The sequence below is a fragment of the Ranitomeya imitator genome, chromosome 4, assembly GCF_032444005.1.
Source record: "Ranitomeya imitator isolate aRanImi1 chromosome 4, aRanImi1.pri, whole genome shotgun sequence".
Lineage (NCBI taxonomy): Eukaryota > Metazoa > Chordata > Amphibia > Anura > Dendrobatidae > Ranitomeya > Ranitomeya imitator.
Window position 1 is genome coordinate 17,706,025 of NC_091285.1, and position 26,430 is coordinate 17,732,454.

Genomic DNA, 26,430 nt, shown 5'->3' on the forward strand with positions numbered 1-26,430 from the left:
AGAAGAGGGCGAGACTACCCCGAAACAGAAGAGGGCGAGACTACCCCGAAACAGAAGAGGGCGAGACTACCCCGAAACAGAAGAGGGCGAGACTACCCCGAAACAGAAGAGGGCGAGACTACACCGAAACAGAAGAGGGCGAGACTACCCCGAAACAGAAGAGGGCGAGACTACCCCGAAACAGACTGGATGTGAGAGTCTCATCAGAGATGCAGGAACAGAGATCTCAGCATGGAAGACACAGAGGGAGGAAAGAGAGAGACAGAGGGGAGCAGAGACAGTAAAAAAGAGATAGCAGGAATGGGGAAGAGACAGAGATGGAGAGAGGGGGTGATGTGTGTAGAAAGAGGCAGCAGAATATGATGATGAGAGTGACAGGAGGGGAGACAGAGGAGACAGAGGCTTTCTCTATTCAGCCAGAGCCACCAAATCAGGGAGCAGTGCGGATCTCATTGGAGGAGCCGCACATTCAGCAGCTGTAATCCTGTCCTAGTGCAGGGTCTGCGCACAGTCACCGCCAGCAGCTCAGCGGGCAGCACCAGGAGCAGCGGGCACTGAGCGGAGCCGGCACCTGCAGGAGCAGCGGGCACTGAGCGGAGCCGGCACCTGCAAGAGCAGCGGGCACTGAGCGGAGCCGGCACCTGCAAGAGCAGCGGGAACTTAGCGGAGCCGGCACCTGCAGGAGCAGCGGGCACTGAGCGGAGCCGGCACCTGCAGGAGCAGCGGGCACTGAGCGGAGCCGGCACCTGCAAGAGCAGCGGGCACTGAGCGGAGCCGGAACCTGCAGGAAAAGTGGGCACCTGCAGGAGAGTTGGGCACTCAGTGGAGCCGGCAACTGCAGGAGAAGTGGGCACTGGGCCGAGCCGACACCTACAGGAGAGGTCGGCACTGAGCGGAGCCGGCACCTGAAGAAGTGGGCACTGAGGGGAGCCGGCACCTGAAGAAGTGGGCACTGAGGGGAGCCGACACCTGCAGGAGAAGTGGACACTGGGCAGAGCCGACACCTACAGGAGAGGTCGGCACTGAGCGGAGCCGGCAACTGCAGCAAAGGTGGACACTGAGCGGAACCGACACATGCAGCAGAGGTGGGCACCGAGGGGAGCCGGCACCTGAAGAAAAAGTGGGCACTGAGGGGAGCCGGCAACTGCAGGAGAGGTGGGCACTGAGGGGAGCCGGCACCTGCAGCAGAGGTGGGCACTGAGGGGAGCCGGCACCTGCAGCAGAGGTGGGCACTGAGGGGAGCCGGCACCTGCAGCAGAGGTGGGCACAGCACCTCCCCCCACTTCACCTTTATGCCCAGATGGATGAATTCTCCTCACCTTGCAGCCTCTGACACTGCAGCCATTGCCCACATTGCCTGAGAGCGCATGAAGTTGGCAGTGCCATATTCTAACAGCAGGGATGTGACCATCACCCAGGACAATGCCACTGCTCTTCTGACTGTCCTGCCACAGCAGCCAACACCCTCAGCTCCAAGGAAGACAGGATGGGAGACTTGTACCAAGACCCCTGCACCTTCTTATGACTGGTGGGCACTGCACCGACCACCTCTGATGCCCAGCGCTCTTTCCCAGGTAGGTGGCTGCTCTTGTCCTGTCCCCATACAGCTGTGACTGTGGTGCCATGCTGCCTGGGGCATGTGTAGGCTGGCATTGGCGCTGGCACCTCTCGCTGTGGGGACGCAGAAGGTGCTGTCGTCAACTGTTTCAGTAACACCAGATGCTCCCTCTCTGCAGAAATCCAGGAATCCACTACAGTCATTTGTCAGTTTCCCACCCAAGGCAAACATTGCTGCACTTAATTACCGTCAGTCCTAATGACAAACTGCATTGTTTGCCATGTAGTCATTTAACACTTTCACCTATCAGCTGGCGAGGAGGTGCCAACCTTGCAGGGTTGTGCTTAGGTGCCAGTCTGGATGGTCTGCTCATCCCAACCCACCCGTACTTACGGATTTCATTTCCACCTTCATGGTTCACCTGTGGCTATTGCTCGGTGGACAAGGGGTTAATTGCTACCTATGCCGCCTACACCACTGGCAACATATTGGCCAACATTGGTCTTTTTAATCACGTTCACGTCTGTCCCTAACCTGGTTGGCACAAGTTCAGTATAATCTGTCACCTATTACGGAGCCCATTGTGATGTCCAATTTTTTACGCAGCATTGGCAGCATCCAGAACATGGCCGGTCATTGCCCTGGAATACGGAGGGTTAAATACTCTCATTACCTCCATTATTACTAGCAGCATAATTGTGGCACCCTATATTTATGGCGCTAACTTATTATGCAGTGTCGTACACAAGCTTATTGGTGCCCCTTCCTCTTTGTTGATGCCCCTTCCTCCTTGTTGTTGCCTCTTCCTTTTTGTTGGTACTACTTCCTCCTTATAGGTGCCTCTACCTCCTGGTTGCCCATTCCTCCTTGTTGATGACCTGACCTCCTTGTTGATAACCCTTCCTCCTCACTGGTGCCCCTTCCTCATTGTTGCTTCCCCTTCCTCCTTGTTGTTACCCCTTCCTCCTTGTTGTTACCCACTCTTCTTTGGTGCTCCTTTCTCCTTGTTGGCACCCCTTCCTCATTGTTGGCGCCCCTTCCACCTTGTTGATCCCCATTCCCCCTTGTTGATGCTCCTTATTCCATGTTGGTGCCCCTTCTTCCGTGTTGTGGCCCCTTTCTCCTCGTTGTGTTGCCCATTCCTCCTTGTTGATACCTCTTCCTCCTTGTTGGCACCCCTTCCTCCTTGTTTGTGCCCTTTCCTCCTTATTGATGTCTCTTCCTCCTTGTTGGTGTCCCTTCTTCCTTGTTATTGCCCCTTCCTCTTTGTTGGTGCCTCATCCTCTTTATTGTTGCCCTTTTGCCTTGTTGGTACCCTTTCCTCATTGTTGGCGCCTTTTCCACCTTGTTGATCCCCATTTCTCCTTGTTGGTGCTCCTTATTCCGTGTTGGTGCCCCTTCCTCCATGTTGTGGCCCCTTCCTCCTTGTTATTGCCCTTTCCTCCTTGTTGATACCCCTTCCTCCTTGTTGGCACCCCTTCCTTCTTGTTGGCACCCCATCCTCCTTGTTTGTGCCCTTTCCTCATTGATGTCTCTTCCTCCTTGTTGGTGCCCCTTCTTCCTTTTTATTGCCCCTTCCTCTTTTTTGGTGCCTCGTCCTCCTTGTTTGTGACCTTTCCTCCTTATTGATGTTTCTTCCTCCTTGTTGATGCCCCTTCTTCCTTGTTATTGCCCCTTCCTCATTGTTGGTACCTCGTCCTCCTTGTTGTTGCCCCTTTTTCCTTGGTGGTGCCCTTTCCTCGAGGTTACGCCTTCCTCCTTGCTGATGCCTCTTCCTCCTTATTGTTGCCCCTTCCTCCTTGTTGGTGTCCTTTTTTCCATGTTGGTACCCTTTCCTCTTTATTGTTGCCCCTTCCTCCTTGCTGGTGCCTCATCCTCCTTGTTGTTGCCCCTTTCTCCTTGGTGGTCCCCTTTCCTCGTTGTTACGCCTTCCTCCTTGCTGATGCCCCTTCCTCCTTATTGTTGCCCCTTCCTGCTTGTTGGTGTCCTTTGTTTCATCTTGGTACCCCTTCCTCTTTATTGTTGCCTCTTCCTCCATGTTGGTGCCCTTTCTCAACTCTCCTTTTAGCTGCTCAAAAATGTTAACATTACCAGGTTGGGATTTCAATGGGTTAATAATAGTGTCTAATTTTCCGTTATTTCCATAGCACCAACCTATTCCATGGCGATGTATACCTCCTCCTGCTAGTGAGCATGCCTTCCCCTACCTAGCCCTTTGTTCCTAATCTGTTGAGCATCCCTCTTAATTCTCGGTTAGTCCTCAACACAACCGGGGAGGTAGATGGGGAAATAAAAAGGAAGAGGAGGAGGAGGAGGTCCTGCTGCACCGTTTCTGTCCCCCACCACCCTTCTCCCAAATCTCCGTAATCTTATTTCCCATAATCTAGAACATTTTTGCTGATGGCGACTTTATAAGGACAAGTAGGTTAAACCCATTATACAAGGGACCTGTGCTCCATCTCCAGACCCCCTCCCATCCTAGATGGCGGAGAACATGGGCAAATACATTAATATACGGACGATTACCAAGGGGGGAACTTGGTCTTCTAATTAAAGGGATGATATAAACTGGAAGCCCATGAATCATTTATACCCGGGGAGAGGAGCTCTTTAATTTTCCTGCCCGGGAACATTAAGTGATGATCTCTCTATGCGTTTGGGGAAGACTTTGTTACCGGCTCGGAGGGCACCAAGAGTGGGCAAAGTGGGAGCGCTAAGGGATTAATCTTCGGAGCCTTTGATCGTTCCCTTCCAGGGGGCTTTCATCTTCTCCTCTCCAGAGCCCGATGTCCACGGAGGATGAGTGGTTGGGGGGACACGATTCCGTAGCTGCATCCACAAGGACATCTGATGGGAGATCTATTTTATGATCATGAGATCAAATTAGGTCCAATTAAAACATAAAAAATCACGATGGGGGTTCACAAACTTTCCAGATTCGTTGTATTGTGGTAGCCATGAGCACGAATCAGTATTGTGAGGGAGGTGTGATGGCTGTGAAAGGGTGCAGAAGGGGAGCGAAGTGGGTGACGGGGGGATGATCTGTATACTGGGGAATACAGACATGGCGGTGACTAGAGGACGGAGGGTGGAAAATAATGGTACAGACGTAAAAACCTGCGGAATAGTGAGATGTTTACATCAGTTATTCTATCTATTATCCATCTATTATCTATTATATATCTATTATCTATCTATTATCCATCTATTATCTATTATATATCTATTATCTATCTATTATCCATCTATTATCTATTATCTATCTATTATCTATTATCCATCTATTATCTATTATCTATCTATTATCTATCTATCTATTATCTATCTATCTATTATCTATCTATCTATTATCTATCTACCTATTCTCTATCTATCTATCTATCTATCTATTATCTATCATCTATCTATTATCTGTTATCTATCTATATATTTATCTCCCTATCTTTTCATCCATCCACCTTTCCTTCCAACCGTACATCACTCCATCCATCTATTTATCTACTTACCTATCTTTTCATCCATCCATCCACCTTTCCTTCCATCCATCCCCCCTCATCCTTCCATCTTTCTATCCATCCATCCACTCATCCACCCATCTGTCCATCCACTCATCCACCCATCCATCAATCATCCATCCAACCACCCATCCATGAAACCACTCATCCATCCATCCACCCATCTATCCACCCATCCATCAATCCATCCAACCATCAATCCACCCACCCATTCACCCATCCGTCCATCCATCCACCCATCTATCCACCCATCCACCCTATCCATCAATCATCCATCCACCCATCCATCCACCCATCCATCAATCCATCCAACCATCAATCCACCCACCCATCCACCCACCCATTCACCCATCCGTCCATCCATTCACCCACTCATCCACCCATCCATCCATCCATCCGTCATCTATCCATCCAACCATCAATCCACCCACCCATCCACCCACCCATTCACCCATCCGTCCATCCATTCACCCACTCATCCACCCATCCATCCATCCATCCGTCATCTATCCATCCAACCATCAATCTACCCATCCATCCACCCATCCATCCATCCATCAATCTACCCACCCATCCACCCATCCATCCATCCAAACACCCATCCACCCATCCATCCATCCAACCAACCACCCATCCATCCATCCATCTATCCATCCATCCATCCATCCATCCATCCATCTTATCTGTCTATCTGCACCTTGCGGCGTGGCCATTTTTCTGTCATGCAATCTTATTGTGAATGAACATGTATTGGCAGTGCAGAGTCTTTGCTCCAGGTGAAGTAAAGCCTAGCCTCATCTCTGCCATATTGGGCTAGCTGTGGCTGGGCCCGGCTCCCCGGCTGCGTTCCCTCCCGTCACTGGTGCCCATTGTCTGTTGTCGGCCTCATCCCTCACAGAACGAGTATTTCACCGTCCACAGTGTACGATGCCCTTGTGCCCCCCATTAATGCAGCCGTTCATCCTCCCGCCTCTGTTGGATTTACATCTGTTGGATTTACAGTGGCAGAAGTTAACCTGCCTGGATGGCATGAGACCGATGTAGCAGAGCTGTTCGAACTCCTGAAGCAAAGCGATCAGAACAGTGAAGGATTGCTGAGCTCAGGCTGGGATTCTGCAGACGTAGCAGAGCTAAATTTGTCATTTATCTCATGGTTACATTGATTCTTGAAGCTCGAAAGCTGTAGAGTTGACTGCGTCATTTAACTCCGTACATGAAGCCCAGTGAGGACCGCATGGGAACAGGATGTCAAGCCAATTCCAACCATAAGGCTTTTAGATGTAGCAGAGCTGACGGTGTCTTCTATCTAATCACAGGATATAGGAATGTTGTGGTTTTGATGACTGCGTCCTTCAGTTCAGCCCAATGTAGCAGAGCCGCCCCGTACGGGGTGCTCCACAAGTGTCGAAGCTTACGGCGCAGTGGCCGCTGGCTCGGGGGGAATACCGCAACAGTGTTTCTCCGCAGGATGTGTTTTCATTAGTGCAGATCTAGATTTATGGAAGCGAAGCCTCGTGCCAAGCTGGACCGCACTCAAGACGCTCGACGGCTTAATATCCTAATGGCTCTTAGGTAAAATCCGAAACACAAACAACTGGTTCCACCGAAATAAAAGCTCGTCAGACACGACGAGGGGACGGGGCCGTAGATTGCAAGCGCCTGCGCTAATCCGCTTCCATCTGTAAATATTTATTTAAAAAATATTCTTGAAATATTTAAAAACTATTTTTTATTTTAATTTTTTTTTTTTTTTTTTTGCAATCAAAGCCAATAATCAATATCCGTGTGTGCGAAGCTGCACGATTAACATTCTGGCCAACAACCATAGGGGCACGGTCTGATCATATGGGCCAAATATTGGGCCCGGGTCCTGCACCTATTATAGTTACACCCCTGTATATTAATCATAATGAATTCAGTCTAGATATATTAGAATGTGTGAGATCACCGACTATTAGTTGTGCCGTCAGCACTTGGAATTATAATAATCGTAATTTTTTTATTATTAAAATTATATTTATATTATTATTATTATTATTATTTTATATTGTGCTAATTTATTGGGTTGGGGGGGAGGGGGCGGTCACAGCTCATAAATCCTCTTCTATCAGCCAAGTAGTATATTATTTAGCAATAATAACAATGTAGGTTTATGGATGGATAGATAGATAGATAATAGATAGATAGATAACAGATAGATGATAGATAATAGATAATAGATAGATAATAGATAGATAGATAGATGATAGATAGATAGATAGATAATAGATAGATAGATAATAGATAACAGATAGATGATAGATAGATAGATAGATAGATAGATAGATAGATAGATAATAGATAGATAATAGATAGATAGATAATAGATAGGTAGATAATAGATAACAGATAGATGATAGATAATAGATAATAGATAGATAATAGATAGATAGATAGATGATAGATAGATAGATAATAGATAGATAGATAGATAGATAGATAGATGATAGATAGATAATAGATAGATAGATAGATGATAGATAATAGATAATAGATAGATAATAGATAGATAGATAGATGATAGATAGATAGATAGATAGATAGATAGATAATAGATAGATAGATAATAGATAACAGATAGATGATAGATAGATAGATAGATAATAGATAATAGAGAGATAATAGATAGATAGATGATAGATAGATAGATGATAGATAGATAGATAGATAGATAGATAACAGATAGATAGATAGATAACAGATAGATGATAGATAATAGATAATAGATAGATAATAGATAGATAGATAGATAGATGATAGATAGATAGATAGATAGATGATAGATAGATAGATAGATAACAGATAGATAGATAGATAGATAGATAGATAGATAGATAGATAGATAGATAGATAGATAGATAGATAGATAGATAATAGATAATAGAGAGATAATAGATAATAGATAGATGATAGATAGATAGATAGATAGATAGATAGATAACAGATAGATAGATAATAGATAACAGATAGATGATAGATAGATAGATAGATAGATAGATAGATAGATAATAGATAGATAATAGATAGATAGATAGATAGATGATAGATAATAGATAACAGATAGATGATAGATAGATAGATAGATAGATAATAGATAATAGAGAGATAATAGATAGATAGATGATAGATAGATAGATAATAGATAACAGATAGATGATAGATAGATAGATAATAGATAATAGAGAGATAATAGATAGATAGATGATAGATAGATAGATAGATGATAGATAGATAGATAATAGATAACAGATAGATGATAGATAGATAGATAATAGATAGATAATAGATAGATAGATAGATGATAGATAATAGATAACAGATAGATGATAGATAGATAGATAATAGATAATAGAGAGATAATAGATAGATAGATGATAGATAGATAGATGATAGATAGATAGATAATAGATAACAGATAGATGATAGATAGATAGATAGATAACAGATAGATAGATAGATAATAGATAATAGAGAGATAATAGATAATAGAGGGATATATAGATAGATCAATAGACATTATACAGATGTCCCCCTACATGTCATGTGTAATACTGGGGTCTTATTATAGGGCCCTTTTAGATACAGGGGCCCAGATGAGACTTCAGATTCTGACCCCGCTATATCTAAACCTCAGATCACTACAGGTATTTTATCAATCTGTATCGGTTAATTGCTTAATTATTAGGTGTTAGTTTAAAAAAAATCCTCAAATATTTATGATTTTTATTGATTTTATTTTCCAATATTTAAATGTTTTTTTCATTGTGTTATTAGCATCTTATACAATGTAAGACACATTTCTGCCCTAATTATTATTATTATTATTATTATTGCTTTTATGTTTTTTACCTCGCTATTATGATCAGCATAGATGCAGCGATCCCCCCGATCCTCCATTCTCCCTTAATCCTCCCTCTATTCTCCCTATCCTCCAGAATCCTCCCCCATTGTCCCCTGATCCTCCTCACAACCTTCCCCGATCCTCCATATATCCTCCCCCATCCTCTCCCGATCCTCCCCTGTATCCTCCCCAAATCTCCCTCCATCCTACCCCAATCCTCCCTTCCATCTTTCCCCGATCCTCCCCCACATCCTCCCCTGATCCTCCCCACATCCTCCCCCAATACTCCCTCCATCCTACCCTAATCCTCCCCTGCCTCCTGGCTACATTCTCCCCTGATCCTCCCTCTATTGTCCCCAATCCTCCCCCCATCCTCCCCTGATCCTCCCTCCATCCTCCACTGGACTTTTCAGCCAGGAATACCAGGCGAGTCCTACCTGTGGACTGCATTATATAGAAACGTAGGAGCTGAGCTGATTGATATATCATTTTGTGGGGAAAGTTTCAGTATAACATATAACTCTGTTAAATGCCTTTTTATGCTTCAGAGTCCAGTGGGTGGCCCTTCTTAGTGAGAGGTACCACCCACTGGACTTCTCAGGCAGGAATACCAGGCGAGTCCTACCTGTGGGCTGCATTATATAGATAAGAAGGAGCTGAGCAGATTAATATATCACTTGGTGGGAAAAGATTCAGTATAACTTATATAACTCAGTTAAGTGCCTTTTAGGAGTCCAGTGGGCGGTCCTGCTTAGTGAGAAGTACCACCTACTGGACTTTTCAGTCAAGAACAGGAAGAATAATGTATAAAAATACAAATTCTCCTGAAACTTTTTCCAGAGAGTGATATATCAATCTTCTCGGTTTCTCCTGCTCTTTACTATGGCGCCATCAGATTGGACTTTATGGACACTGTGTAAACTTTCCCTTTATTTTTGTTCAGTTTTGACACTCTGAACTTGGGAATGGTATTTGTTTTGCCTCCCCTTCATGAGGAACTGATCGGATTGATATACGCTTTTGTTGGAAAAAGTTTCAGTAAACCTTGCATTTTATTCATTAAACTCCATGTTGGTCGTATGCCTATGAGTCCCATGGGCGGTCCTATTCAGTGATTACTGGCTTAGGACCGCCCACTGGACTCCTCTGCAAACAAACATAAAATACATTTAAGGCATAAAATACAAATTTTATTGGCGATTTTCCAACAAAACTATATTTCATTCTGCTCAGGTTCTCTTTCTCTATTCCGGGCTGGCGACAGATGCAGCGTGACGGATTCTCCGTAAAGTTGGCATTAATCTATCATAACATGGCATTAATTATTATCTACGCGTTTTATACCGTTCACATGTCATTTGTGTAATATAAAATTTTACGGCTAGCGTCAGGCAGCTGCCGTAAAGCCAAATTTGACCATCCGTGTTACAGCCCAGTTGCAAATATTTTTTATGTTTTCCGGCTGGCGCCCCCTGTGCTTGGTTGAGTGGAATTACATTGCAAGAGCCGCAGAGGAGAACAAAACCTTCTTTTATCCGATTTTCTTAAAACGTATTGTGTGTCAGCTGGCTGCAACAAGATAATGAGTGCTCATTTGCATAGGAAATCAATTATAACGAGGTAAAACTTATTTTTATCTGCACCCTCACAAAGCGCTGACAGCTTTGTGCCGCAGGAGGAGAGGCAGGCGCGGCGACGTCGCCTATTGATGCATTGGCGCAGCGATGTCGCCTATTGATGCATTGGCGCGGCGACGTCGCCTATTGATGCATTGGCGCGGCGACGTCGCCTATTGATGCATTGGCGCAGCGATGTCGCCTATTGATGCATTGGTGCGGCGATGTCGCCTATTGATGCATTGGCGCAGCGATGTCGCCTATTGATGCATTGGCGCGGCGATGTCGCCTATTGATGCATTGGCGCGGCGATGTCGCCTATTGATGCATTGGCGCGGCGATGTCGCCTATTGATGCATTGGTGCGGCGATGTCGCCTATTGATGCATTGGCGCAGCGATGTCGCCTATTGATGCATTGGCGCGGCGATGTCGCCTATTGATGCATTGGCGCGGCGATGTCGCCTATTGATGCATTGGCGCGGCGATGTCGCCTATTGATGCATTGGCGCGGCGATGTCGCCTATTGATGCATTGGCGCGGCGATGTCGCCTATTGATGCATTGGCGCGGCGACGTCGCCTATTGATGCATTGGCGCGGCGATGTCGCCTATTGATGCATTGGCGCGGCGACGTCGCCTATTGATGCATTAACTCTGTGTAAAGGAGATGGACGGTCCAGGTAGTCATCACTCGGGGCAGATTGCAGATTTTGGCCCTCGTCTCTCCGTGTTTATGGGTTCAGGATGACCTCATGCTTGATATGGATCGTTCATGGCGGAAAAAGAAAGAAAAGCCAATCACCCGGCAGCTCAGTCTTGTCTGATTTGGCCCAAACGGATGATTGAATTTGGGCCGAGAGTCAACGAGCAGATTGCAGATTAGAAGCCTTTTATAGTATTTTTTTTGTGCTGTTTTGGTTGAGGACAGAATACTCTGCCACCAACAAAAAAAGATTTACGTGATCGGAAAAAATTATTTTTTCTTAAAGGATCCTTGGAGAATCAGTTGATCGGAGAGCAAGGCAGGAAGTATTCAGTTTCCCTGCAGTGACGCCGCTGGCTAGATGAAGTATTACAGCTTCCATTTAAATCAGTAGGGTGCCCCTGTGATACACGGACTTGTAGGGTGGGACTGGGAGAGATGCTTGTGTAGCCACTTACTACTCCGAAGATGCCTAAAAAAGGACTTTCCCTTTATTATATTCTAAGAAGGTGATTAAAAATGGACAACAACTCCTATAAGTCACTGAAATGTTCTCAGCAGCGTAGGATGAGTGTTGACGTGCTTTGGTCTACTGGGTGGTGAAAGAACCTGTTGTAGCAAATGAGATCGCAAGAGCAAATAATGAATTCTGGCAGTGGGCAGAGATAGAACGCTATGTAGCCAATCAGAAACGAGCAGTAGAAGAGGAATGTTCTGATTCTGAGGGAGGCAAGTGACCTGTGAGGAGAAAGCGACTGAGTAGATTGTGGTTTCGAGAGTGGAGTTGTAGATAAGTGATAATAGGAAGAAGAGGGCCTTTCAGCAGCCCTGCTGATTTTTGGGGGGTGGACAGTGCTTTTTCCGCTCGTATTAATTATGTAATAGGAAAGTGTCACGAGTGTAAAAACATTTATATAAAACATTTCATTTTTACATGTAGTACCCCTCCTGGCCATATGGTGTGCTATTACAGCCAAACATAGATATTACCTCTTGGAGCAAAAAAAATGTACTTGAAAAAAATGTGCTATGCCACCTACTGGTAAAAAATAGTAATACAGTCATTTGAAAATTCGTAACAGTTTTTCTTTAAAACTTTACAACCTGCACGTGAATGCTTAGCTTAATGTGGCTACCAATAAAACCAAGACAAAACAAAGCTTTTTTACCAAACAAGCCTCCCCATATTATTCTGAAAGCTACAACCATGGCTTTATTTCAGACTAGTTTCGTGCTGTTTTAGCAGACTAGTGTCGCTTCTAACAGAACTGTGATACATATTGAATTTCATAAATGACGGCAGGTATTGCTGTGACGACTCTGTGGTTGAGTAGTTGAGTATCACGTGACTCCTTCCTTGTCCCTAATGCTAGGGGTGCCCTAGATTGCCCTGTTTCCCTGGATTACTTCTGATGGTGAAGATACCATTGCCACGTACCTTGCCTTAGCTCCTGAATCCACCCTGAGTCTGTATCCTTCCCCAACTCAGGTGAGAGGAGAGTAGTAGTGTACTGTAATACACAAACCAGACTAACAAGTCTGTGGTTGAGTAGTTGAGTATCCCAGGACTCTTTCCTTGTGCCTAATGCTAGGGGTGCCCTAGCTTGCCCTGTTCCCCTGGATTACTTCTGAAGGTGAAGATACCATTGCCACGTACTTTGCCTTAGCTCCTGAATCTGCCCTCTGTCTGTACCCTTCCCCAACTCAGGTGAAAGCAGAGTAGTAGTGTACTGTAATACACAAACCAGACTAACAAGTCTGTGGTTGAGTAGTTGAGTATCCCGGGACTCCTTCCTTGTCCCTAATGCTAGGGGTGCCCTAGCTTGCCCTGTTCCCCTGGATTACTTATGGTGAAGATACAATTGCCACATACCTTGCCTTAGCTCCTGAATCCGCCCTCACTCTGTACCCTTCCCCCACTCAGGTGAGAGGAGAGTAGTAGTGTACTGTAATACACAAACCAGACTAACAAGGTAATACGAACAGGGATAAAGGAAAATACTAATCATACAAATGTTCTTACACATATAACAGAAGAATGCAGCTAGTGGCGGATGGGGTAAAACCAAAGTAGGAGAAGGAGGGGAATTAGCATACATCCAAAACCTAGCAACAGTCTTAGATAAATCCACCAAACGCCTTCTCAAACATCTACAGCAAACCACCGTCTCCTAAACATGCAGCATGGAGCTATCTTTGACAATGAGTGCAGGCCAAGGCCCAGATTATATAGGAGATGGGAGTGGCTAACAGTGAACAGCTGAGAGCCTTAATGCAGGAGAGCTTCCAGGAGCACTCAACTAAGCAGATTAACCCTTGCACTGCTAAAAAGAAACCTGCACCATTTAATATGAAGGTGAAGTTATTCTATACATTGCAGGAGTAGGAGAAATAAGATGCTGCGGTCTTCTGGCTCCTCTATGTCTTGGTAAACCAGTGACAATTGCATTATTGATACAGGACACATAGAGTTAATTTAAGTTTATTCATTTCTGTAATTGAGGCAAGCTGTTGTACAGTATACTTTACACCAGATGGGAACTTTGCCTATTTCACTAAATATTTCACTAGAGGTTTATAACAGTCACGATTCATTCACACGTAGGACATTTTTAAAGAAAATGTAGTGAGCATGCTTTGTTTGTGTGCAGAGGTCACTCTACAGAGAGAGGGGGAGAAGGAGCTGAACTTCATCTATTTTCAATGGTACTGTGTTACCTTTTTATTGCATTCTTCCATGATAATGAGATGAGATCAAGAAATAATTCTTTTTTTTTCGTAAATATAACTTTTTTTTTAAAGGACACTGGAGTCAGCATGCTCTATGTGCAGAGGTCCCAATACAGAGAGAAGGAGGACGAATTGAGCTTCCTTTTTTGACAATGGTATCATCCTATGCTACATTTATTGTGATCCTTTCATAATAATGAAATGACATTAGGAAAGTATTTTCTTTTTCCTAAATGTTATATTTTTAAAGAAAGTAGTGGGCATGCTTTATGTGCTGAGGTTACCATACAGAGAGGGAGGAGGAAGGAGGAGCTAAATTCATCTGTTATCGTTTATTGAGGTCAAGAAAGAATTTTCTCTTTCTTGAATATTACTTTTATGTAAAAGAGACAGTAGTGAGCATGCTTAATGTACAGAGGTTACCGTACAGAGAGGGAGAAGGGAGGTGGAACTGAACTTCCTCTCTTGTCAATCATATGATTATGTTACCATTTATTATAATCCTTTTATGATATTAATATAAAATCATGAAACTTAAAATATATATATATATATATATATATATTTTTTTTTTAAAAGAGACTGTAGTGAGCATGCTTTATGTGCAGAGGTCACCGTACAGAGAGAGTGAGGAGCTCATATTCATCTGCTGTCAAACGTATGATCATGAGCGACCTTTTATTGATATTAAAATCAAATCAAGAAAGTATTTTTTTCCTTAAATATATATAAAAAAAAAAAAGAAAAGGAAAATGTAGTGAGCATGCTTTATGTGCAGAGGTTCCCATACAGAGAGAGGGAAGAGGATAGAGGAGCTGAACTTGATCTGTTCTGAAAAGAATGATTCCGTGTTACCTTTTATTTAGAGCAAGAAATAACTTACTTTTTCTTGAATAGGGCCCTTATTTCAGGGAGGATGTAGTGAAGTGCATGCTTTATGTGCAGAGGTCTCCATACAGAGCAGGTGAGGAGCTTATATTCATCTGTTGTCAATCATGTGATCCTGTGTGACCTTTTATTATAATACTTTCGTGATGTTAAGCAAGTCATTTATTTCCTAAATAGATTAAAAAAAAGAATATATAGTGATTATGCTTTATGCGCAGAGGTCCCTATACAAAGAGGAAGGAGGAACTGAATAGCATAAACTGTGAATTATTTGATTTTGTGTTACCTTTTATTGTAAACTTCCCATAATATTAACATGAGATCAAAAAAGTAATTGTTTCTTTGATTTTTTTAAGGAGAGTGTAGTGGGCATGCTTTTGTGCAGAGGTCACCGTACAGAGAGGAGGGAGGAGCAGCCGCACTTCATCATTTGTCGATAGTGTGATCCTATGTACTTCCCATAATATTAACATGAGATCAAGAATGTAATTTTTCCTTCGATTTTTTAAGAAGAGTGTAGTGGGCATGCTTTATGTGCAGAGGTCACTATGCAGAGAGGAGGGAGGAGAAGCCACACTTCATTTATTGTCGATAGTGTGATCCTGTTTACTTTCCATAATATTAACTTGAGATCAAGAAAGTAATTTTTCCTTAGATTTTTTTAAGGAGAGTGTAGTGGGCATGCTTTATGTGCAGAGGTCACTATGCAGAGAGGAGGGAGGAGAAGCCGCACTTCATTTATTGTCGATAGTGTGATCCTGTTTACTTCCCATAATATTAACATGAGATCAAGAATGTAATTTTTCCTTAGATTTTTTTAAGGAGAGTGTAGTGGGCATGCTTTATGCGCAGAGGTCACTATGCAGAGAGGAGGGAGGAGAAGCCGCACTTCATTTATTGTCGATAGTGTGATCCTGTTTACTTCCCATAATATTTACATGAGATCAAGAATGTAATTTTTCCTTCGATTTTTTTAAGGAGAGTGTAGTGGGCATGCTTTATGCGCAGAGGTCACTATGCAGAGAGGAGGGAGGAGAAGCCGCACTTCATTTATTGTCGATAGTGTGATCCTGTGTACTTCCCATAATATTAACTTGAGATCAAGAAAGTAATTTTTCCTTTGATTTTTTTAAGGAGAGTGTAGTGGGCATGCTTTATGTGCAGAGGTCACTATGCAGAGAGGAGGGAGGAGAAGCCACACTTAATCTATTTTCGATACTGTGATCCTGTGCAAACATTTCATTGCCATTCTTTCATATCAAGCTGGAACGTGATGGGGATCACAGCCTGTTATTCGGGGTTTAGTGTGATATTTGAGGAGTTTAGAGAACGATGAAAAAAATGTTGTACACATTGAGTAATTTTTTAAATATATCACTCCTGTCCTGTGCTTGGGTTTTTAGGTTACCGTCCTCATATCCCTATGACAACACTTCTAGCTCATGTTAAGCATTAACATAGGTACGCTGGAACTCAACCCGACCAATCGTAATAAGCTCAGAGAACGGATGATATAAGTAAATATTGGATGTTTATGGTAAAAGCAGGAAGTGTTGTCATGGGGATTGCAATAAATGAATTACTAGGAATTTAGAAGAGAGAGCAGAAGTGACATCTCCTTCTCACGAAATGATGCTTTGGCATCAGAACAGAACGTTCCCAGCGGACTTAAACCCATCTACAGAAAGTGGTTCATCAGTCTGCATTGCTCCGTTGGTTGCTGCGTACCCTTCTGTATGAAGAAATAGACGGATTATTGCCAGGGATCAGCCTTTTAACCCCATCGTGTCCAAAGCATTGGACAGTATGCGCCATGACACACGCGGCACATGATGCCTCATTAGCGGAAAATATCTGCCCGGCATGGCAGCTCTCCATGTAACCTTGTTAGATTGGGGTGAGCAGGCTTTAGCGGCTGCAGACTGACTCTACACATTCCACCGCTCACCGCAACCCTGGGACAAGAACCTGCAAGACCCGGCTCAACGTTGAGGGGATAAAGCTGCACATACGGATGGATTAACCTTCTTCTACCCCTTCCTGCATGCTTTTGACTTTTTTGGGGGGAGGAAATGAAAAAATGCAAAAAAAAAACAAAGTCTAACCCCGATAATCCCTAAATCTGGGGTAAAATATAGGAGGGAATGAAGATATTTGGGCTTGTAAAAATTGTCTTCCATAAACAGCTCCACCCTCATCTATGTGGCTGTGTCCGATATTGCAGCTTGATTGGCGATTGGGTCTTGCAATACCAAAGATGGCCACATTAACAAGAGTGGCGCTATTTATCCAAGAAAAAAAATAACAATTTCATGGATCTACTAAATAGGTTCCTCTTCCGGTTTCGCCCCAAAATATCTAAATATTTCCAAATTTAAATACTTCTAAATAAGTCCGTCATATTTATTTTATATGATAATAACTTTATCTTTATTACTTTTTTTTCGTCATTTTTATCTATTTTATGATAATAGCTTTAGTACTTTTTTTCACCGTGTCACTTATTTTTCAGCTCAGTAGAGAAAGCACTATTTTCTATATGGAAACTGTCAGCAAGTAGCTAGACGGTGAAGGTGTAGGAGGTGAATTGTTCGAGGTGTAGCGTCCAGTCTTTGCTCTGGGTGAGTTGTTTGTTTTTTTTGCTGTCTTTATTTGCTCTTCTGATGTAACCTACCTGCTGACGGTTTCCAGCTACATATATGACATATGTATCGGTTAGGTTAGAGGAAGCTTTGCTTTTTTGGGCAGCTGATGATCTATGAATACCCAACAAGCACTACACAGACCTTCTGCCGCGATTCTGTACATTTATAGGACGGCGGCCATTTATGTGCCGCTTGAGTCATCCGCCCTAGAGTGGCTGTGAATTAAGCCGCACTTTGACGTCATTCCGGGACGGCGGCTCTTTTCGCGCGCCACGTCGTTCAATAATCATACGCACCAATGTGGGATAAATATCCGAGACCCGGGGTGTCCTGCTCCGAAAATCAAAATTGTGCCTGGCTATGTCTCATCATTCCAAAAACACAGGCGCAGCAGAGCTGAGTTTGTCACGCGGCAGAGTCATGGTTATGGATGATACTATGGAACGTTGGGCCATCATTAAAAATATCGGGGTCCTCGAATGGTTACCGGCGCCCCCCTGAATTCTCCATTATGTCCATCAACCACCCATCTCCAATGAAAGGTAACACTTTGATCTTCATGCCTCCTCTTAGCCCCGCACCATAAATGTAGTGGTCCCATGGGGAAGGGGGGGCAGAGTAGTAATTGGACCCTGTGCATTTACACTTTTGTGAAATAGATGGCACCGACCTGGGAACCAGATGGGCACCCTCTGCCCATGGGGCGTGGGGAACAGAATACTAATAATCTATGCTGAATTTGCCGTTATGTAAAATGAAAGGCACCACACTGGGACCTGGGTCGCACCTCGTTACGCATCATTGCCCAATGGGGGAGGGGGTAATTAATAGTGATTAGCACTTGTGCATTTACACATATGTGAAATAGATGGTACCCGTCTGCCCATGGGGAGTGGGGAGCAGAATACTAATAATACTGATAATAGTCTATGCTGCATTTGCCGTTATGTAATGTGAGGGGCACCACACTGGGACCCAGGACGCACCTCATTACACATCATTGCCCAATGGGGGAGGGGGTAATTAATAGTAATTGGCTCCTGTGCATTTACGCGTATGTGAAACAAATGGCACCGCGTTGGGAACCAGATTTGAACCCTGCCGCCCATGGGGAGTGGGGACCATATTACTAATAGTCAGCCTTGGATTTGCACTTACGTCATGTGAGGGGCACCCCATTGGGAACCGGGTCGCACCTCATTACGCATCATTGCCCAATGGGGGAGGGGGTAATTAATAGTAATTAGCACTTGTGCATGAAGGGCACGACTTTGGAAACCAGATTTGTACCCTGCTGCCCATGGGGAGTGGGGAGCAGAACACTAATAGTCAACTCTGCACTTGCACTTGGGCACCACATTGGGCACCAGGTTTGCACCTCATTACCCATTCTCCATAACGGAGGGGGCATTTAGGACGCTGCACTCAGGACCAGGTTTGCACCACATTGCCCATTGCTCCTGGCAAACAGTGGGCAGAATACTGATTGGCGCCTGTGGCTCCAGGTTGGCGCCTCAATGCTCTTGATATTGGTTCCTGTGAAGCTCCTCTGCATTGGCGGCTCATAGCAGGATGGTGGCATCTTGATGGTGGCCATCCTTGTGGCCCTGGAAGATGTAGCAGAGCTCGGCACAATTGACGGTGCCTGCAGGGACACCCTCAGAATATCCAGCTCTGCTGCATCGGCAGCTATTGACTTTCGCTCTGTTCTCGCGCCTCCGCTCTCCGCTCGGCGGAATATTCTGATTTGCCCGCAGTTGTTTTGCATATGGATAAGACACCGCTGGAGTTGCCGTACTCAGGGTGCCCATTACTGAGTACGGTTGGGTACTTGCCAATTTTTTTTTTCAGCAGCCGGTAATGGTTCTCGATCCAGGAGACGATCAGCCGAGCATTAAATATTCTGTTGGCGTTCAGTGGCGGTCTGCAGGTACGGCTCTGCGTCCTCACATTCCGCTAATTGCTCGCAAATACTTATCATTACGAGATATTGTGAACGCGGTAAGGGTAATTATTGAAAATCTGGGCAAGGTGATTATCTTTACGTGCCGCTCCGCACTAGGAATGTGCACTCCGTGTTCCCGGCAGTCATCGCTTTCCCCAACGCTCTCTGGACACTGTTATGTGAGAGGGATTCCATGATAGACTTCAAGGGAAGCTTAATGTTTCTAGATTAAATTAAAGGAAACATTGCAGAAAACTGATGGTTTATATTATGTCCAGCGCAGGGACGGAGCATGACCGCGAGGTTCCAAGAACCGCAAAGAATTCATGTAATATTCCGTCAGTCCCTGTATTAAGATTCGCTCGATGGACAAGTTTTTTGACCGACTTTGTGCCTGTTTTTTTTTTTTTGTATAATTGTTAACTCTCTTAAAACATCAGGGAGGTTCTTGAAAACAAAAATGTAGACCTTCTGACCTCCGGAAATGTAGACCTTCTGACCTCCGGAAATATAGACCTTCTGACCTCCGAAAATATAGACCTTCTGACCTCCAAATTCTCAAGTCAGACTCCTGTGCCTCCCAAAGCAAAGGTTTCGAGAGTTTTTTCTTGTGTGTTCCTTCCGACTGGTTGGTGTGTCATTAGACGAAGCCCCTGCGTTAAGTGGACATCAAGAAGAGTCAGAAACGGGGCCAATGAGATGTGACTAGAGATGATCAGGCAAAATTACGGATTCGCTTGTTTGCATGTTTTTCTCGGGAAATTGGCAGAGAATGTCAATTATTACATTCTGTGGTCTTATCTCAGAGCATAGTAAATGTAAGATGTAAAAAATAATAAAAAATCCTTATACTCACCACATTGCTCACTTCCCCGGCCCTCTCGGCTCCTCACTGTCACTCATCCGGTCCTCGCCAAGTCTTCAGATCACCACCGCTCGCGCTGAAATCCCCACGTCTCTCAAACGGGGATGAGACTTCTAGGTTTGATATGGCCCGAGCATACGGACTTGAGCATACGCACGCAAGTCATTACCTTTTGAATGCTTGCGCAGAACTGTCCTTGACCTTCATAGAAGACGGAAGTCCCGGCCCGGCATGAGAATGCCCAAAGATTTCAGCACGAGCGGTGGTAATCTGAAGATTAGGAGGGGCCGGAGAGGTGAGTACAAGGGTTTTTTTTAACATTTCGATGATATTTTATGGTTAAAAAAATGGCACCACATTAAAAAAAAATGTATTTTGTTGAATTTAGTGATTTTTCTCAAATTTGAGTAGAATTTAGCTCCACTCAACATCTCTAGATGTTTTTTTTTTTTTCAAAAGTGGAGGTGGACCGCAGATTTATTAAAACTTGTGTCCAAAATTAACGCAAATCTAGATGTCAATCTTCGGAAAAAGATTCTGATCTTAAGAAATGTGGAGCATCTTAGTTCCACGTCAGGATTGGTACCAGCCTCGGTAAATTCTCCCCTATGTATCAATTATTTTCTAAGGATCAGTGGCGGTCTAGACGGTAGAGCCTCCTCTGATCAGTAATTTATGGTCTATCTACAAAGAATTGACAACAATTTTGGAAATTGAAAATGCTGATTATCTCCCCTCTAACTGACGCTAACCTCGATCTCAGGATCAGTGGCGGTCTACAGAGTAGAGCCTCCTCTGATCAGTATTTTATTGCCTATCCGGAAAAAAATTGATAACAATTTTGGAAATGGAAAATTGTGATTAATGTGTATTCTGGAGTTTACTGTCTCCCCTCCAACTGACGCTAACCCCGATGTCAGGATCAGTGGCGGTCTAGTCGGTAGAGCCTCCTCTGATCAGTCTTTTATGGTCTATCCGGAAAAAAATGGCAAAAATTTCAGAGATGGGAAATTGTGATTAATGTATATTCTTGAGTTTACTGTCTCCCCTCCATCTGATGTTAACCCCGATCTAAGGATCAGAGGCGATCTAGTCGGTAGAGCCTCCTCTGATCAGTCTTTTATGGTCTATCCGGAAAAAATTGGCAACAATTTCGGAGATGGGAAATTGTGATTCATGTGTATTCTGGAGTTTACTGTCTCCCATCCATCTGACGCTAACCCCGATCTAAGGATCAGTGGCGGTCTAGTCGGTAGAGCCTCCTCTGATCAGTCATTTGTGGTCTATCCAGAGAAAATTGGCAACAATTTCAAAGATGGGAAATTCTGATTACTGTATATTCTGGAGTTTACTGTTTTCCCTCTAATTGATGCTAACCCCGATCTCAGGATCAATGGCGGTCTAGATGGTAGAGCCTCCTCTGATCATTAATTTTTGGTCTATCCGGAAAAAATTGGCAACAATTTTGGAAATGGAAAATTGTGATTAATGTATATTCTGGAGTTTACTGTCTCCCCTCCAACTGACGCTAACCCCGATGTCAGGATCAGTGGCGGTCTAGTCGGTAGAGCCTCCTCTGATCAGTAATTTATGGTCTATCCGGAAAAAATTGGCAACAATTTCGGAGATGGGAAATTGTGATTAATGTATATTCTGGAGTTTACTGTCTCCCATCCATCTGATGCTAACCCCGATCTAAGGATCAGAGGCGGTCTAGTCGGTAGAGCCTCCTCTGATCAGTAATTTATGGTCTATCCGGAAAAAATTGGCAACAATTTCGGAAATGGGAAATTGTGATTAATGTGTATTCTGGAGTTTAATATCTTCCCTCCATCTGATGCTAACCCCGATCTAAGGATCAGTGGCGGTCTCGACAGTAGAGGCCTCCTCTGATCAGTCTTTTATGGTCTATCCGTAAAAAATTGGCAACAATTTCGGAGATGGGAAACCCCAAAGATTTACATTTCTTTTCCCAAAAAAGAATGTCGTCATTTCTAGATGTGTCTGTGCCCAGAGTCTCACAGGGGAAATTCATCCAGATTAAGGAGAGGGAATCACGGGGTTAAATACGCGGATACGGTATATTTTTAGCCTTCAAAGGCTCCTGGAGCTTATACACTAAAGATGAAAACAGGAGGCAGACAGACTAAAGTATACACCAGAAATGCCTCCTGCTTTCTTTGAAGAGCGGCAGGGAACAGCTGGTGGATTCCGAGGGGACCTTGTTTATCTCACTTATACACCGAAAACTTAATGCCTTTAAAAAAAATCCCAATTTTCCGGATAATGGGGTTGGGATGATGGGGGGGGGGGGGAGGTGAAACAACCGCAGGTGATATTATCGGGCACTGATAGCCTTAAAGGGAAGATATCCTCACTAAATGTATTTTTTAAACAAGCCTTTACAAAAAAAAAAGACTTTTTTAATATCATGAGCTTTATTAAAAAAAAAAAAGAAGTAAAAAATAATGAAATTTTCACACTGGCCGCTAAGGCTTTATTTAGAACCATATTTTTAATCAGGCTCATTATCATCAGAGGCAGGATTGCAGTGACAGGTGAAAACACAGGATCCACCAATCACATGCTTGGCTCCTCCTACCATCACTATGACCTTGGCACACGCTTATTAGATGCTTCAAGATAAAGGATAGGGGCGGAGTCTGTTTACTGTGGCTAATGTGCGTGTGTTGTTTCCTGAAACAGCCGGAAGTGGGAGTCTTAAAAATTATAAGATTTGTGTTTTTGTTATTTTTAGTACAGAATGTGTTTAAAAAATGAAAATAAAATAGTTTAAAAATATGTTTAAACAAAACCTGGCAATGTAACATGGTAGTCTATGTTAATATTACATCTTAGCAGTACGGCACAATGACCTGCACATGATTTGGCAGTGTAACATGTTAGTCTAGATTAATATTACATATTAACAGTATGGCTCAATTACCTGCCCACTATATGGCAGTGCAATATGGTAATGTGTATTAATATTCCATTTTAGCAGTATGGCACAATTACCTGCACACAATATGGCATTCTATATTAATATTACATCTTAGCAGTATGGCACAACTACCTGCGCACTATATGACAGTATTATGTAGCACTGTATAGGTCTGCTACATCTACTGTAGCTGTATGTCACAATTATTTTCCCACAATATAGCAGCATTATATCACACTGTATAGTGCTGTTATATCTTAACTGTATGGCTCAATGATCTATACACTATATGGCAGCATTATGTGACACTGTATGATACTATCATATTTTAGCTGTATGGCACAGTTATCGGCATACAATATGTCAGTATTATATGACACTGTATATGTATGGCACAATTGTTTGGACACAATATGGCAGCATTATGTAGCACTGTATAGTACTGGTATTTCTTAGCAGTGCGGCACATTTATCTGCACACAATGTGACAGTAGTATTTAATACTGTATAGCACTATTACGTCTCAGCTCTATAGCACAATTATTTGCACATATATATAGCATTGTTATATCGTAACTCTATGGCACAATGATCTACACACTATATGGAAGTATTATGTGGGACTGTTTAGTACTGTAATATTCACTGTACGGTATAATAGAATGCATACTATATGGTAATATTATGTAGCCCTGTATTGTAATTATTTTCTTGTATAGGGCAATTTTCTGTGCATTATATGGCAGTATTATTTGACACCGTATAGTACTGTTACTTCTTAACGGGAACGCTGATCTATGTTTTCACATGTAAGTTAGGCTGGAAGTACCTCGTGGGCGTGTCTATGCAAATTCCCCCCCTAATTTGCATGGAACTTTAAAGCTTGATTATCTCAGACCTGGCACATCCAATCACTACAAGACAGGTGTCATTTTTATTTTTGTTCCATGTCCTATACAGCCATAATAACACTGTTTTAGTTAAAACCACCTCATATCAGTGATTGGTTAAACACTATTACTTTGCATCCTATGGGACGCAAAACAAGCTAACAAAAATGTAAATATTATCTTTGTATAAATCTAAGGAAAGGTTTATTGAGCTATATCACGTAAAATATATAAAGGGGAAGAGCAGTACACAACATCTATTGCCACAAAAGTGAAGATACCAACAGTATGTTGCCATATAAAGAAGAACATTTGTGTTGCCAGATACAAATCAACACAAGATAAGGAACTCGGTGTATATATTCTGCTTTATATGTCGGCATACTGTTTATATTTTCACTTATGTGGCAATAATTGTTCCGTATTGCTCTTCCTCTTTACTCACATTATAATGATGTAGTCTATATAACTCAATAAAGCATTTGTTGTATCCCACATACATGACTAAGTAAGAGTGTTTAGACTATCCTATCGGCCGCTCTATTGAACCAATGGGCTGGCTGTCTAGGTCATAAAACAACAACAAAAATGACACCTCTCTTGTAGAAATCCGATTTGCCATTGCTAAGAAATTAAGCTTTAAAGTAATATGCAAATTAACCAGGAAGTACCTTGACACGCCCCCCCCAAAGCACTTCCAGTCTAATTTGCATCTTACTTGAAAGCTTAATTTCTCAGGCATAACACATCAGATTTCTGCAAAAGAGGTATCGTTGTTATTGTTGTTCCATGATCTATACAGCCATGCCACATGTTTGGTTATTTAAAGTGCCTTGACAGTTCCCTTTAAGTACCTGGCATAATTGTCTGCAGACTATATTGCAGTAGTACTAAATTATATTAATATTTTTTTTTCTGCATAGTATAGAGGATATAGACACTATATAGAGCCACAAAATGGGGTGGCATAAAGATATCTGTGTGGTGTAGCATCAACAGAACTGGGAATCTGAAAAATGATGGATGAGAAAAACTGATTAGTTGTCAGCTGAGTTTGTTTTTTGCACAATAAGCCATTCTATAAGAGGGCTGGGTGTTATTGGTCGAAGTGTCATCATATGAGGAGGTGAATAAAAACAAGTGGATCACAGAAAGCTCATAGCATAAGGCATCCCAGCAGCACAGAGTATTTTAGAAGGGGAGTGTGCTGACTTGGTTGGTGCCAGTAATATGTCTATCTATGGGCTGTGAACACTGGGCACAGGGTAGGTGTAAGAGGAACAACATCATGATAAAGAGGGAGTAGGATTCAGGTTTTCCAGCAGCACAGAGTATTTTAGAAGGGGAGTGTGCTGACTTGGTTGGTGCCAGTAATATGTCTATCTATGGGCTGTAAACACTGGGCACAGGGTAGGTGTAAGAGGAACAACATCATGATAAAGAGGGAGTAGGATTCAGGTTTTCCAGCAGCACAGAGTATTTTAGAAGGGGAGTGTGCTGACCTGGTTGGTGCCAGTAATATGTCTATCTATGGGCTGTAAACACTGGGCACATGGTAGGTGTAAGAGGAACAACATCATGATAAAGAGGGAGTAGGATTCAGGTTTTCCAGCAGCACAGAGTATTTTAGAAGGGGAGTGTGCTGACTTGGTTGGTGCCAGTAATATGTCTATCTATGGGCTGTAAACACTGGGCACATGGTAGGTGTAAGAGGAACAACATCATGATAAAGAGGGAGTAGGATTCAGGTTTTCCAGCAGCACAGAGTATTTTAGAAGGGGAGTGTGCTGACTTGGTTGGTGCCAGTAATATGTCTATCTATGGGCTGTAAACACTGGGCACAGGGTAGGTGTAAGAGGAACAACATCATGATAAAGAGGGAGTAGGATTCAGGTTTTCCAGCAGTACAGAGTATTTCAGGAAAGAAGCGTGCTGGTCTAGCAATAGGCACTGTCTACTTATATGATGTAGTCAGTGAGAACAGCCCCACGTGTTATAGAGGCACTATAATGATGGGAGGAAGGGAATGGAGACAAGTTCATTGTCATTCCAACGGCGCAGAGTATTTCAGGAGAGAAATGTGCTGATCTTAAGGAAGGCTGCAATAAAAAAGGAGAATAACTTTACATGCAAATTGAAATCATTCTTGGAATATCAGAAGCATCCAGTCCTCGAAGTGAAGTGTACGCTGCGGTGACGCTTAAGTGTTTAGAGGCTTTAGAGTAAAGTGAGGCATAAAAGGCACAAGGGT

At 43.2% G+C, this 26,430-nt stretch overlaps 1 protein-coding gene across 1 annotated transcript in view; it reads left to right on the forward strand.

Moving 5' to 3' along the window:
• Nucleotides 1–418: 418 nt before the first annotated feature.
• Nucleotides 419–26,430, forward strand: part of CHRM2 (cholinergic receptor muscarinic 2) — a 175,906-nt gene continuing 149,894 nt past the window's right edge. Inside the window, exons 1-2 of the mRNA XM_069763191.1 lie at nt 419–1,155; nt 1,191–1,574. The gene's annotated coding sequence lies outside the window, so the exon portion shown is untranslated. The remainder of the gene's footprint in view (nt 1,156–1,190; nt 1,575–26,430) is intronic.